Source organism: Ursus arctos, unplaced genomic scaffold (genome assembly GCF_023065955.2).
Source record: "Ursus arctos isolate Adak ecotype North America unplaced genomic scaffold, UrsArc2.0 scaffold_7, whole genome shotgun sequence".
In the NCBI taxonomy this organism is placed as follows: Eukaryota; Metazoa; Chordata; class Mammalia; order Carnivora; family Ursidae; genus Ursus; species Ursus arctos.
The window spans coordinates 71589687-71600883 of NW_026623089.1; the positions used below are offsets into that span (position 1 = coordinate 71589687).

General features: G+C 37.8%; 1 non-coding gene across 1 annotated transcript; it reads right to left on the reverse strand.

Moving 5' to 3' along the window:
• Nucleotides 1–794: 794 nt before the first annotated feature.
• On the reverse strand, nt 795–900 carry LOC113259299 (U6 spliceosomal RNA). The gene has a single exon (XR_003317547.2). It is a non-coding gene; the product is annotated as a U6 spliceosomal RNA (small nuclear RNA).
• Between the last annotated feature and the right edge of the window lie 10297 nt (nt 901–11197).

Sequence of the window (11197 nt, forward strand, 5' to 3'; positions counted from 1 at the left end):
TATACTGTATGTTAACTAACTGGAATTTAAATAAAAACTTGAAGGAAAAAAATCTCATTGTTAGATATTAGGAAATGCAAATTAAAAAGATTAATCATACCAAATACTATCCAGGATGTGAAGCAGCTGGAACTCTGTTACACTCTGGACCGGCAGAGTGCCATCACTTTGGGAAACTGGCAGTTTTTAAAAAAACTAAATGCATACCTATCATATGGTCCAACTGTTCCACTCCACTCCACATATTTTTATACAAAGACTTGTACATAATGTTATCACTGCTTTGTTTTTAGTAGTCAAAAAACAAAGCAACCCAAATGTCCACCAAGAGGTGAGTGGATGTCCAGACTGTGGTATAGTACAATTGAATATGATTCAGCAATAAAAAAGAGTGAGTCCTTGATACATGCAACAGCATGGAAGGACCTCAAAACACTTGTGTGAAATGAGAGAAGGCAATATTTTTTAAAAAGCACATAACGTACGGTTACATTTTTGTAAACTTTTGGGATATGCAAACTAATATTTAGGGACTGATAGCCGACCAGCTGTTGCTTGGGGATAATGAGGACAAGCAGAGGTGGGATGGAGGGGCTACTAGGAGCAAGAGGAAATTTGGGGTAGTAATAGACATTTATTATGTGGGTGTGGTCATGGTTTCATGGTGTTCATACATGTTTAAAACTCATCACATTGTATACACTAAATAAGTGCAATTTAATGTAAATTACTTAAATCAATAGTACTGCTTTATTAATAAAAAGAATCTTCAGTGGTGGAAAATAATTATGCTTGGAAGTCTGAAGTAAGTTATTTTTAAGTGTCATCCTTGTGCAGGGGCCATGCTAATCTTGTCTGTATCATTCCAATTTTTAGTGTATGTGCTCCCCAAATGAGCACAAGCATTGCTTTTTAAAGACATTACAGTATGTCTACTTGTAAGCCCTCCTATAATTACAGATGCATAAAAATATGAAGAAACTCTTTTACTCAGAGTCTTGCATTGCTGCTAATACTGCAAATGGCAAATACAGTATTTAAAAATGAAATGAAGTAGTGGTGGAAACAGCAAGGCGTGCTAATTCAAAATATAATTTTGACATTTAGTTGAGATAAATATCTTCCCTTCTGCATTTATGTGGAATTGAAAATTGACAAAGACATTAGTGAGGACACCTAAAGACATTTACTGGAGCTGAAATGTGAAAGTAAGGTGACAAAGGATCAGCGATTTATGAACATAGTGTGTTTCAGTAAAAGGAAAGTGAATTTGAAAATCTCAAGCATATACCTTGCTAAATAATTTCTAAGCATAAAATTGACTTCGTGAGCTAAAAATTGGCCAAAAAGAAACATAAAACTCATATTTAGGAAAAGCAATGAGGGCAATTAGTCCCTTCCTTGTAAGTAAAATATTATCCCTTCCCATGCATTCACTTTTATTTGACCTGATGTGTTTTTTAAAAATTCTCATAAATGGGTTTCCATCCAACTTCATTTCAATCACTTTTTTCAAGAATCTGTTTCTTAAACTTACGGTTTTGACGTTACTAGAATCATAATTTTAAGTATATTTAGTTCTCAATTTTATATAATCAACCATATTTCATCCACTGATGATTTTAGGGATGTTTTGGCATTTACATTTTCCTGATGTCATCTCCTTGGTGAACAACATTGTCCAGGCTTCCAAGAGTGTCTACTTCGCCCTTTGGCTTTCTTCCTTTTAGCTCTTTCTCTGTTAATGTGTGGCCTTATTTGTGTGTGTGTTCTTTCCCTCCCTCCTGGTGAAATTAAATGCAGTAAATGTTAAGCAGTAAGTTCAAATAGCTTAATAAAAGTATTTAGTAGGAAAAACTAAGAAAATTAATAGAAATGAGCTTGATTCCTTTGCCATTCAGTTATTTGCAGCTTATCTTTTACCACTAAGGGACTACATTTTGAGTGGTCTTCATTTTTAATGACTCTACCTAATACCCTTGAGAAACAAACCACCCTCATTTCTTTATATTAATCAACAGGACTTCTGTCTTCTAAAACTTTCTGCATTGCATGTAGAGACCAAGATCCCATCCAAAGAAAGTTATATTTCCTTCCTAAATGACAAGATAATTACTCCATGGTGCTTTTGCTGCGTGCTAACGACAAATCTAAGCAGTAGCTTAGGGCAGGGACAAGGAAGGACATGGCAAAATGTGGTCAGTGAAATATGTATTGATTTATTAGTCTCCCCAGCAAAATATCAGCCATATCCACTTGAGATGAGGTCGAATATTATTTAGGAGGGCTGGTAACCATGTGTGGCATCACCGTAATGAGGTAAGGACTAAAACAAGTAGGTCTTTTCCAAAGTGATCTTTTGACTGTGCAAGGGCTCCCAGAAGCTGGGGGACAGACCGGGGAGTACAGGGGTGGGGACAGTAAAAGCTGTCTGGGTATTTTAGGCTCTAGCAGCACTCCTCTTCAGTCTCACAAGCCTACACTGTGACATAAAGCAAGCTTGATTTTAAGTTTGACTTTTTCTGTAAATTTTGTTAAAAATAGTTAAAAACTATCTTTTTTTAAAAGATTTTATTTATTTATTTAGAGAGAGAGCATGAGCAGGGAGAGGTGCAGAAGGGGGAGGGAGGAGGAGATAGAATCTGAAACAGAGTCTGCACTGAACACAGAGCCCCGTATGGGGCTCAATCTCATGACCATGCGACAACGAGTTGAGCCGAAACCAAGAGTCCTGTGGTCAACCAACTGAGCCATCCAGGTGCCCCAGGTAAAACTGTATCTTACCTAACCGTCCCCCCCCCCCCCCCCCGTATTACAGAAGTTTATTCTGAGTGAAAATACTTTCAATTAACCCCTTCAGCAGCAGCCAATGAGCTAACCTAAATTTGCTCATGAGTTGTGGCCAGTGAGGAGCCTGTATTGACCATGAATGAACAGAAATAACTGACTCGCCACAATAGCCAGCATGAACCAGTCGAGGTGAAAAAAATTCTCCCATTTGACTCAATTACATGGTTTCAACTATGATGTTATGTGAACTAGTGAGTGCAGTTTGGGTGTTAAAATATGGTATAATGAGTCCAAGAGATGAGACGAAAATATGCACTCCAAAACTTTTCAGACTGTGTAATGTGATGCAGAATAAGCAGAAAAGGGGCATTTGCTCAGTGAATGTGACCCAAATAAAGCACGATAGAACTCACAAATTGGTTAATATATACCCTGCATTATTCCTAACATGATTGGAAAGAAGGTTCAGAGGTTCCATTTCAGCAAGAAAACAAGCAAATAAAGAGGATAAGGGACCAAGCATCGTATAGACAATGCTCTAAACCTTTGAGATTTCTCACTGAGGCAACTTCCAAGTGGTCTCCCTCCTCCTCTTTCCTCCTGCACAGGAAAAACATGAGAAATAAAGATGCAGAAGACATATACTTCCAGTTTGGGTACATTGTCATGGATGCAGCAATCTTCTATTTTTTTAATAGCGTATGTTATTTAATGCTAGTGAGTCCATTGATGTTTTGGAAACAGAATAGAACTCCATCATAATATAGCTTATTTATATTTAGATGGGGTAATGATCATGATAATTAGAAAAATTTACTGAGTCCTTAATATATGCTACATCTTTTTCTAAGTGCCTTTCATGTGTTAACTTATATAATCCTCTTGACAATTCTATGAAATAATTACTATTATTTTCTTTACACACGGAGAAACTGAGGTATAGAGAAATTAAGGACTTTTTTTAGGGACACAGAGTTGAAAAGTAGTAGAGTCCAGATAATCTGATTTTAATCTTAACCACCAAGGGATACTGCCCCTGTGAGTATAATATGGTACTTCTAAGCATGGTAAGTAAATAAAGGAAAAGACATGGTAACCAAAAAAAATAAATAAATAAATAAAACACAAATACAATATAGTACTTCTTGTCAGTAAATCAATAATTATTATAAGTAAGTACTACATTTTGTCATAAATTGTGCTCTAATGTTTTAAAGGGATTCCACTGTACCTCATTAGTTTATTTGGATGTTTTGAATATTTCTTAGGAGAGAAGTTGTTTCTGTTTCAGCCAAAGTCAAGAAATTGCTAAAACAATGTACTTAGTCATGGGTTTCAAATCTATTGATATTTAGTGTCATTGCCCAGTCTGTAAGAGCTGTGGTCAATTCCATATAAACAAAGGGCATTTGGCTTTTTTTTTTTTTTTTAGATTTTATTTATTTTAGAGAGAGAGCGCGCAGGAGCACATGCAGTGGGGAGGAGCAGAGGGAGAGGGAGAGATTTTAAACAGAGTCTGCGTTGAGCACGCGAGGCTTGATCTCATGACCCTGAGATCACCACCGAAACCAAGAGTAGGAGGCTTAACTGACTGTGCCACCCAGGCGCCCTTTGGCATTTGTATAAGTCATTTCAAACATCGTTAAAGGGTTGACTTGATCTCTGAATATGAGTCTTTTTTTATATGCTCTCGCTTTTGTTGCTGTTGTGACTCAGTATACCATAGTGACTGCAGTTTGGCATCCTTCGTGAGGTTGGGCGAATCCATAACCCTGTGGAAGTTCAGTGTTCGTTCTCATCTCTGAGATTGAATGAGTATATGAATTCATGGGGGGTAATCAGGGGGGATAAATGAGGAAATGCGTATACAGCACTGCTATTATCATATTCTTAGCCCTTAAGTTGGATGCTTACTTGCCAAATATGATTTCTTGGATAGCTCTTCTCTCGTCTTTTGACTGACCCATATTTGTGTATTTATGATTATTTGGCACTTCCTTCATTGACTGTCATACAACCATTCTACAAACAACAGAAGATCTACTGTGTTGCAGGCATTTTGGCAATGTATTTGGAATAAAAAAATTCTGTTTGTTCTGTTACTTTTCCTATGGTTAATTTAATCTTTAAAGGATGATTCATTTTGACTAGTGTATTCCGGAGTCTTCTTGGATAAAGTGTGCTAAAACAGGAGAGCAGGGCATTCCTCTTTGCTCTGCATATATTCCCACTAATGAAGTGGTGGAGAGATAAGTGCCTTGTCACTAAGTAACATCAAGGATAAATGCTCATGAATGATCCTTTCATCTTTCATGATTCAAATACATGAGTATTTTTTGTTTGTTTTCCCGTGAGATATATCTCTGGCTTATCTGATTTGGCTAGTTTTATAGGCTTCTCAGTTTCTTATCATTAGTCCTTTCCTTTCTAATATCAATATCCAACATAACTTCAATAAAATTTAAGTGCAAACTATTTGTGCACCCATGAGATAATGCTTTGATGGATTGAAAGGGAGGGATATTAGCACCTGCATTTGGTACCAATGCACATATTAAGAGTTTATGTGGAATTGTATTTTGGATTATTATCCAGTATATTTTAAGATTTTATTTATTTATTTGAGAGAGAGAGAGCACATAAGCAGGGGGAGGGGCAGAGGGAGAGGGAGAGAGAGAACCTCAAGCAGACTCTGAGCTGAGCACAGAGTCTGACGTGGGGCTCGATCACATGACCCTGAGATCATGACCTGAGCTGAAATCAAGAGTCAGATGCTTAACCGACTGAGCCATCCAGGCACCCCCTATCTAGTATATTTAAGAGTAAACTCTGTTCATGGGGAAATGATTCTTTTGAAATAAGAAAATAAGCGTTATTTGGTTATCTCATCTCTAACAAAAGATTTGCCCAATAGCCCTTCATAGTGTCCAGTAACACAATCTGAACTATAGATTCGAAACAAGCGTTTGAATCTTTTAACATTTCCCCAAAAGAACATGTATATGATATGTTGAGAAACTGAGAATAAGTGTCTCTGTCCTGCATGATCTTGGCAGCTGTCTCATTTCTGATTTATTGAAGGACCTCTCCTAGCTGAGTTAATGGCCACATGGTTCTCTTGTATTCCAGCCCTTCTCAGAGAAGCCTGTTCAGCCTTTAGCACTTTTTACCAGTAAGAACCTTCCTACATTCCTTCCTAGTTGTGGACATGGATTGGCATGGAGGGAACTGAGTGATCCAGCTTGAAGAGAAAGTAAACAAATACAAATTTTAGTTCAGAGGTAAGTAGGTCATTAATGATAGAAACAATAACATTGAATAAAAATGACAATAGTTTGATGTTTTTCAGAATCAAATTAACCCCTTTATTTTATTAGCTATTTCAGGGATAAAGCTTAAGTGTAAATAATACCATGCTGTCCATCCAGCTTAGGAACACTGGTGAAAAGAGGAAAGGTCTTTCTTTCCCATAATGATAAAAATATAATAAAAAATAATAATTAGATACCATCTCCTATATGCCAAGCACTGTAGTCCTACAGATCAATGCATTAAATAGCTATTCTGTGCATACTATTTAAAGAACCTGTATCCAAGGCTTGAGTGATAAACTTGAAAACTACACACCAAGCCAAACTTTGGTTTTGAAAAAGAAACATGCAACTTCAAAATTTTAGGGAAATAGTAGTTTTCTTTTCACAGTAAGTTATAAGGAAGACAATTTGTGTCAAAATGATGTAAAAATTCTCTACCCTACAAGACTTCCTTCAACATTGACATGCATTTTGCCAATAAAAAAATCCTAATGAAGTAGAGGATAATTAACCACAAACTCCATTAATATGAACTAAAAGTCTACACTTACTTTCTAAAAAATTAACTAAGGAAGTGAAGGAAATATTAATGTAATATATAATGCAAATGTGACTTCCCATGTTTGGAGATTTAAGACATTACAGTCTGTTACCTTAGGGAAATGGGTGATGGCATTTCAAAAGCTAGAGAATAAATTGACAACTTTGTAATTTTCTGAGGGTTCTACTCAAGTGTCAGCAGTTATTTTAAAAGATTATTGTGCAATGTGTGGAACCTGGAGGGTCCTTACGATTTAACCATCTGTGTGTAGACATATATTGTCATATGTGAAGGTGCTCTTTTCATCTAGGCTCAGCAGTGGTGACACATCTGCATTACCCATCCCTTCTGGTCTTTACAGCTCCTAAATGGCACATAAAGTGAGAGCATTTTGGGGATTAGCCCACAGGTTGCAACACCCCTTGAAAGATAAAGAGAGAGAAAAAAAAAAAATAAAGAGAGCATCTCCAAAACCTTACTCATGAGCATCACATTTTCTCTGAGCTGGCCAACTTTTAGGAGGATTAATCAACTGCCTATGGACTGTAGAAACTCTTATTTTACAGATTGAGAAAAAAAATTAAAATGGAGATCATAGTTCTAGTGGTATGAGGACATCACATATCAGGGTATCAGTGTGATATGACATTTTCATACTTGAAATCACAGCCTAACTTCCATGTGCTAGGCATGATAAATAGAATAATATTGAAACCCACAAACTCTTATTCTCATTTTCAGATGAGAACTTGAGATCCTGGAATGTTAGGTAACATTCCCAAACTGGGAAATTAGAAAATTCTGCTTTGAATCTAGATCTGTCTGACATGTAGACCCATATAGATTTTTTAAATGAAAGCTTTTAGATTAGAGGCCTTGTTTGAAGACTCCTTACCAATGGAAAGATTTAGACCTGGTAACATGACTTAGGTTTCAATTACAAGATATCTTCTGAGATGAAATTTTATCTCGTTATATTTCCCCTAATTGATTTATTTCCAGTTATAATTTATCCTCAAGAAACTGGCTTACAGTCCTGTTGTTTTATATGCTCATGATCCAAGTAAACATGGTGTGTCGAAGCTAGATCCGTGTGATCTATATTTTAATAATGAGTGTAGACTCTGTATTGGGAGGGAATTTCTGAGCCCTGGATCATGGTAAATCAAAGAACACAAGCTACCCATGGCTTCTCTGGGACGATCCATTCAGGATCAGCAAGAACATTAGCTTCTTGCACCTGAGTGTAGTCATCGACCCCAGTCTTGGTTGCTATTGCTAAAGACGATAATATTTCCCTGGAACTGGGTTTCCTGACTATTTTAAAGTCATGAGTGATTCTACTATTGTAGCTGGTGAAGCTGGCAATATCCAGCATATACAAATGTACCAGCTGAAGAACTGGAGATTGTAGACATCTATTAGCTCTGCTTGGATATATTGGTCACCATGTTCCATGCCAGGGTCATAAGGGCTTCCAAACGATTCAAGAGCAGCGTTTGCCACTGTGTTGGAAGAGTTTGGTTCCAGCTGCCCTGTGATGACTTTGTAACTTGGAACAAAGTAGGGTTTAAGGCATGTAAGGATGACTAGAAATTTAGCATGCTCTTAAATTCTTGGTAATTTTGATCTCCCAGTGATGGACTCAGCTTAATTACATAGGGAAAATCTATTCTATATCTTTAACAAATCTCCAATATTGCCTGTGTGCAGGAGTATGGTGGAGTGGAAAGCATTCAGTAGAGCATCCAGATTAAGCCAATCCCAACTGGAGCTCTGGCCATGGAATTTGGAGGCCCTGTGGTCTTGGACCAGTCGCCTGACTGCTCCAAGACAATTTTTCAATCACGAATTTCCCACAATGATAACAAATACATTCGTGGGCTGTTGTGACGATCTAAGAAAAAAATCAGATGAAGCTGTTCTATCAATTGAAAGGAATTGTTTAAAGGCTAACTACCTCAGAGCCTTCTTTGCAAAGGGATTAATAGTATAAATCCAATAAGAAAATACATTAATGCCTGTAATTAGTTACTAGGGTTTTTAAATTTGTTTTTTGTTTTTTGGTTGTTTTTGTTTTTGTTTTTTGGGTTTTTTTGCAGATGATGCTGATGGAGTCAAAGTTAATTAAGGGGAAATCTTGCAACAGTTTGCAACAGTTACCATAGAGGGTAACTACGTTGGGTACAGATTGAAGAAAGTCTATAAATAATAATTTTGGTTTATTCTCAGCCAATAAACAATAATTAAAGGTTATAGAAATTGAGAATTCCACACACATAAATCCCACTTCTCTTCACAACTGTGAGCAGAAATTCTTGCATACTTCTTGAGGCAGACTTGGTTAAAATTCGGGAGTAGAAAATAATGTGATTTTGCTATCTTATAATGAAAATCTCATTTCTGTCTATTTAGTGCTATAGCACGAGAGAACTAATGGATTTATTGTCAGAAGGTTTGGTGTGGGGCGCCTGGGTGGCGCAGTCGTTAAACATCTGCCTTCAGCTCAGGGCGTGATCGCAGGGTTCTGGAATCGAGTCCTGCATTGGGCTCCCTGCTCCACTGGGAGCCTGCTTCTTCCTCTCCCACTCAGCCTGCTTGTGTTCCCTCTCTTGCTGGCTGTGTCTCTCTAACATCTTAAAAAAAAAAAAAAAAGAAGAAGAAGAAGGTTTTGTGTGTGTGTGCTTGGGATTTTCCCACAAAATACGGGATAAATGACATCTATGTTCCCTTCAGAGCACCCTGGAGCAGGAGAGGCATGCAGGGCTGCTGATAGGGTGAGGCATACTTTGTTCCTGGCAGCTGAAACTGCCATTTATCCGAGAGATGTTTCCTTCCCACTGGGCAAGACATGTCCTACGTATTATGGTGTCAAAATGAGAATTCTAAGTATCTGTGTTGAAGTCGCCATTATTGTCAAGTCCTGAAAGCTCTATGCTTTTCTACTCTGAGGGTCAAATTGAAGCCAATAACCAAATTCCTCAGAAAAATGGAAATGTTTGCAGAGAAACATCCAGACTTGACATTTAAGGGATTTCAATGGATGCAATATGAAATGAGTCTTTGCAGCAACCTCCTTTACCTTGTATTTTTTCAAGCTACCCATTTCCTGTAAAATAACCACAATCCCCAAGGTCAGTCATGGGCATTGATGTCACTGAGGCAGATGTGCTGGTCGGCAAAGGCTGCCTTGTGAACGAGTTGCTTTGCACATTGGCCACTCATGCAGCACACTCTAAGATAAGGAGCACAGGGGGTGAATTCATCCCTGCATAGTAGGATAACAAATGTGACATTTAAAAATAAGTTTTGTTATGAAGCAGAAAATTATGTAAGACTATATTATTAAAATGATGAGATGATTACAATTCTGTTAGTCATATTTTAATGTTGCTAATGACATTTAAAATATTTATAAATTGTTACAAACCATTTCTTGAACAATACTCAGCAGTAGAGCCAATTAGTCGTGATAATACCAACAGCCGGCACATGCTGAACTCAAACTCTGTCCTGAGTGCTTTACTAGCTTTATCTATAATTGTCATGTAAGGTACGTTAAGGCTTTGACAAATTAGGTCATTTGCTTATAATTACTAATTCAGTGAGTGGTGTTCTGGGACTCACACTGGTCAAATTCCAAAGACCACATTCTTGATGGTTACACTGCCTTACTGCCTTCCCATCACATGCTTTCTGCTTGGGTTTTATAAGCAATGCGGGGTGTGGAGCAATATAAAGCATTGAGGATATACTCACAAACACCGGGTGACATTTGTAAATGTGGACAGGATCAGATGCGTTTTACATAGGGATGGTGCTATTTAAATCATGTTTCAAAGCTATCCTCCATTTTTTTCTCCACCGATTCTCCCCCAAACCAGTGTGGTCAGAAGAAGGCTATGTTGGCAAACAGAATACACAATTTAGTTGTTCAGTTATAAGCTGCATATCCATCAAGGCTGTTAAGTACTGTGACAATCCCTGGGAAGGATCTGGGAGATGTAAATACTTAATCCCTGGTCATGTCCTTCCCACAGTGGCACACCAGAAACCAAAGCTGAGCGCTGCTTTCGGCTCAGGCCATTGCCTCGGTCATGCTTGGTTCCCCTGTGGTAGATTTGCACATGCTTTTCCTTCATCGGGAAACTTCCTTCCCCGTGGCTCCCACTCACCCACACAGTGAACAGCAGTGAAGGTTCTGTTCAAGCCCCATCCTTTTTTTTACCAGCTCGGACTGGTGCTTTTCCTGTCTCAGTTCTTATTACCAGAAGAATGTGCTCTCATGCCTCTAATTGACATTCTTGTATTGTTTTTGCTGCTTAAGAAAAGAAAAACACATCCCGCGAGCTCAGGGACAATGTCAAGGGCATTTTCTTCATTTGTGTATCTTGGCAACAGACTTTAAATATTCCCAGACATACCATAAGGTAAGATGACGACCAGTTGATGGGTGCATTTTTATAAATTGTGCTCATTTATGCTTATTTTAAAAATTGACTCCTAGATAGCTTTTCCACTTTCCACCCCCGCGTGATTTAGGCATAAGTTC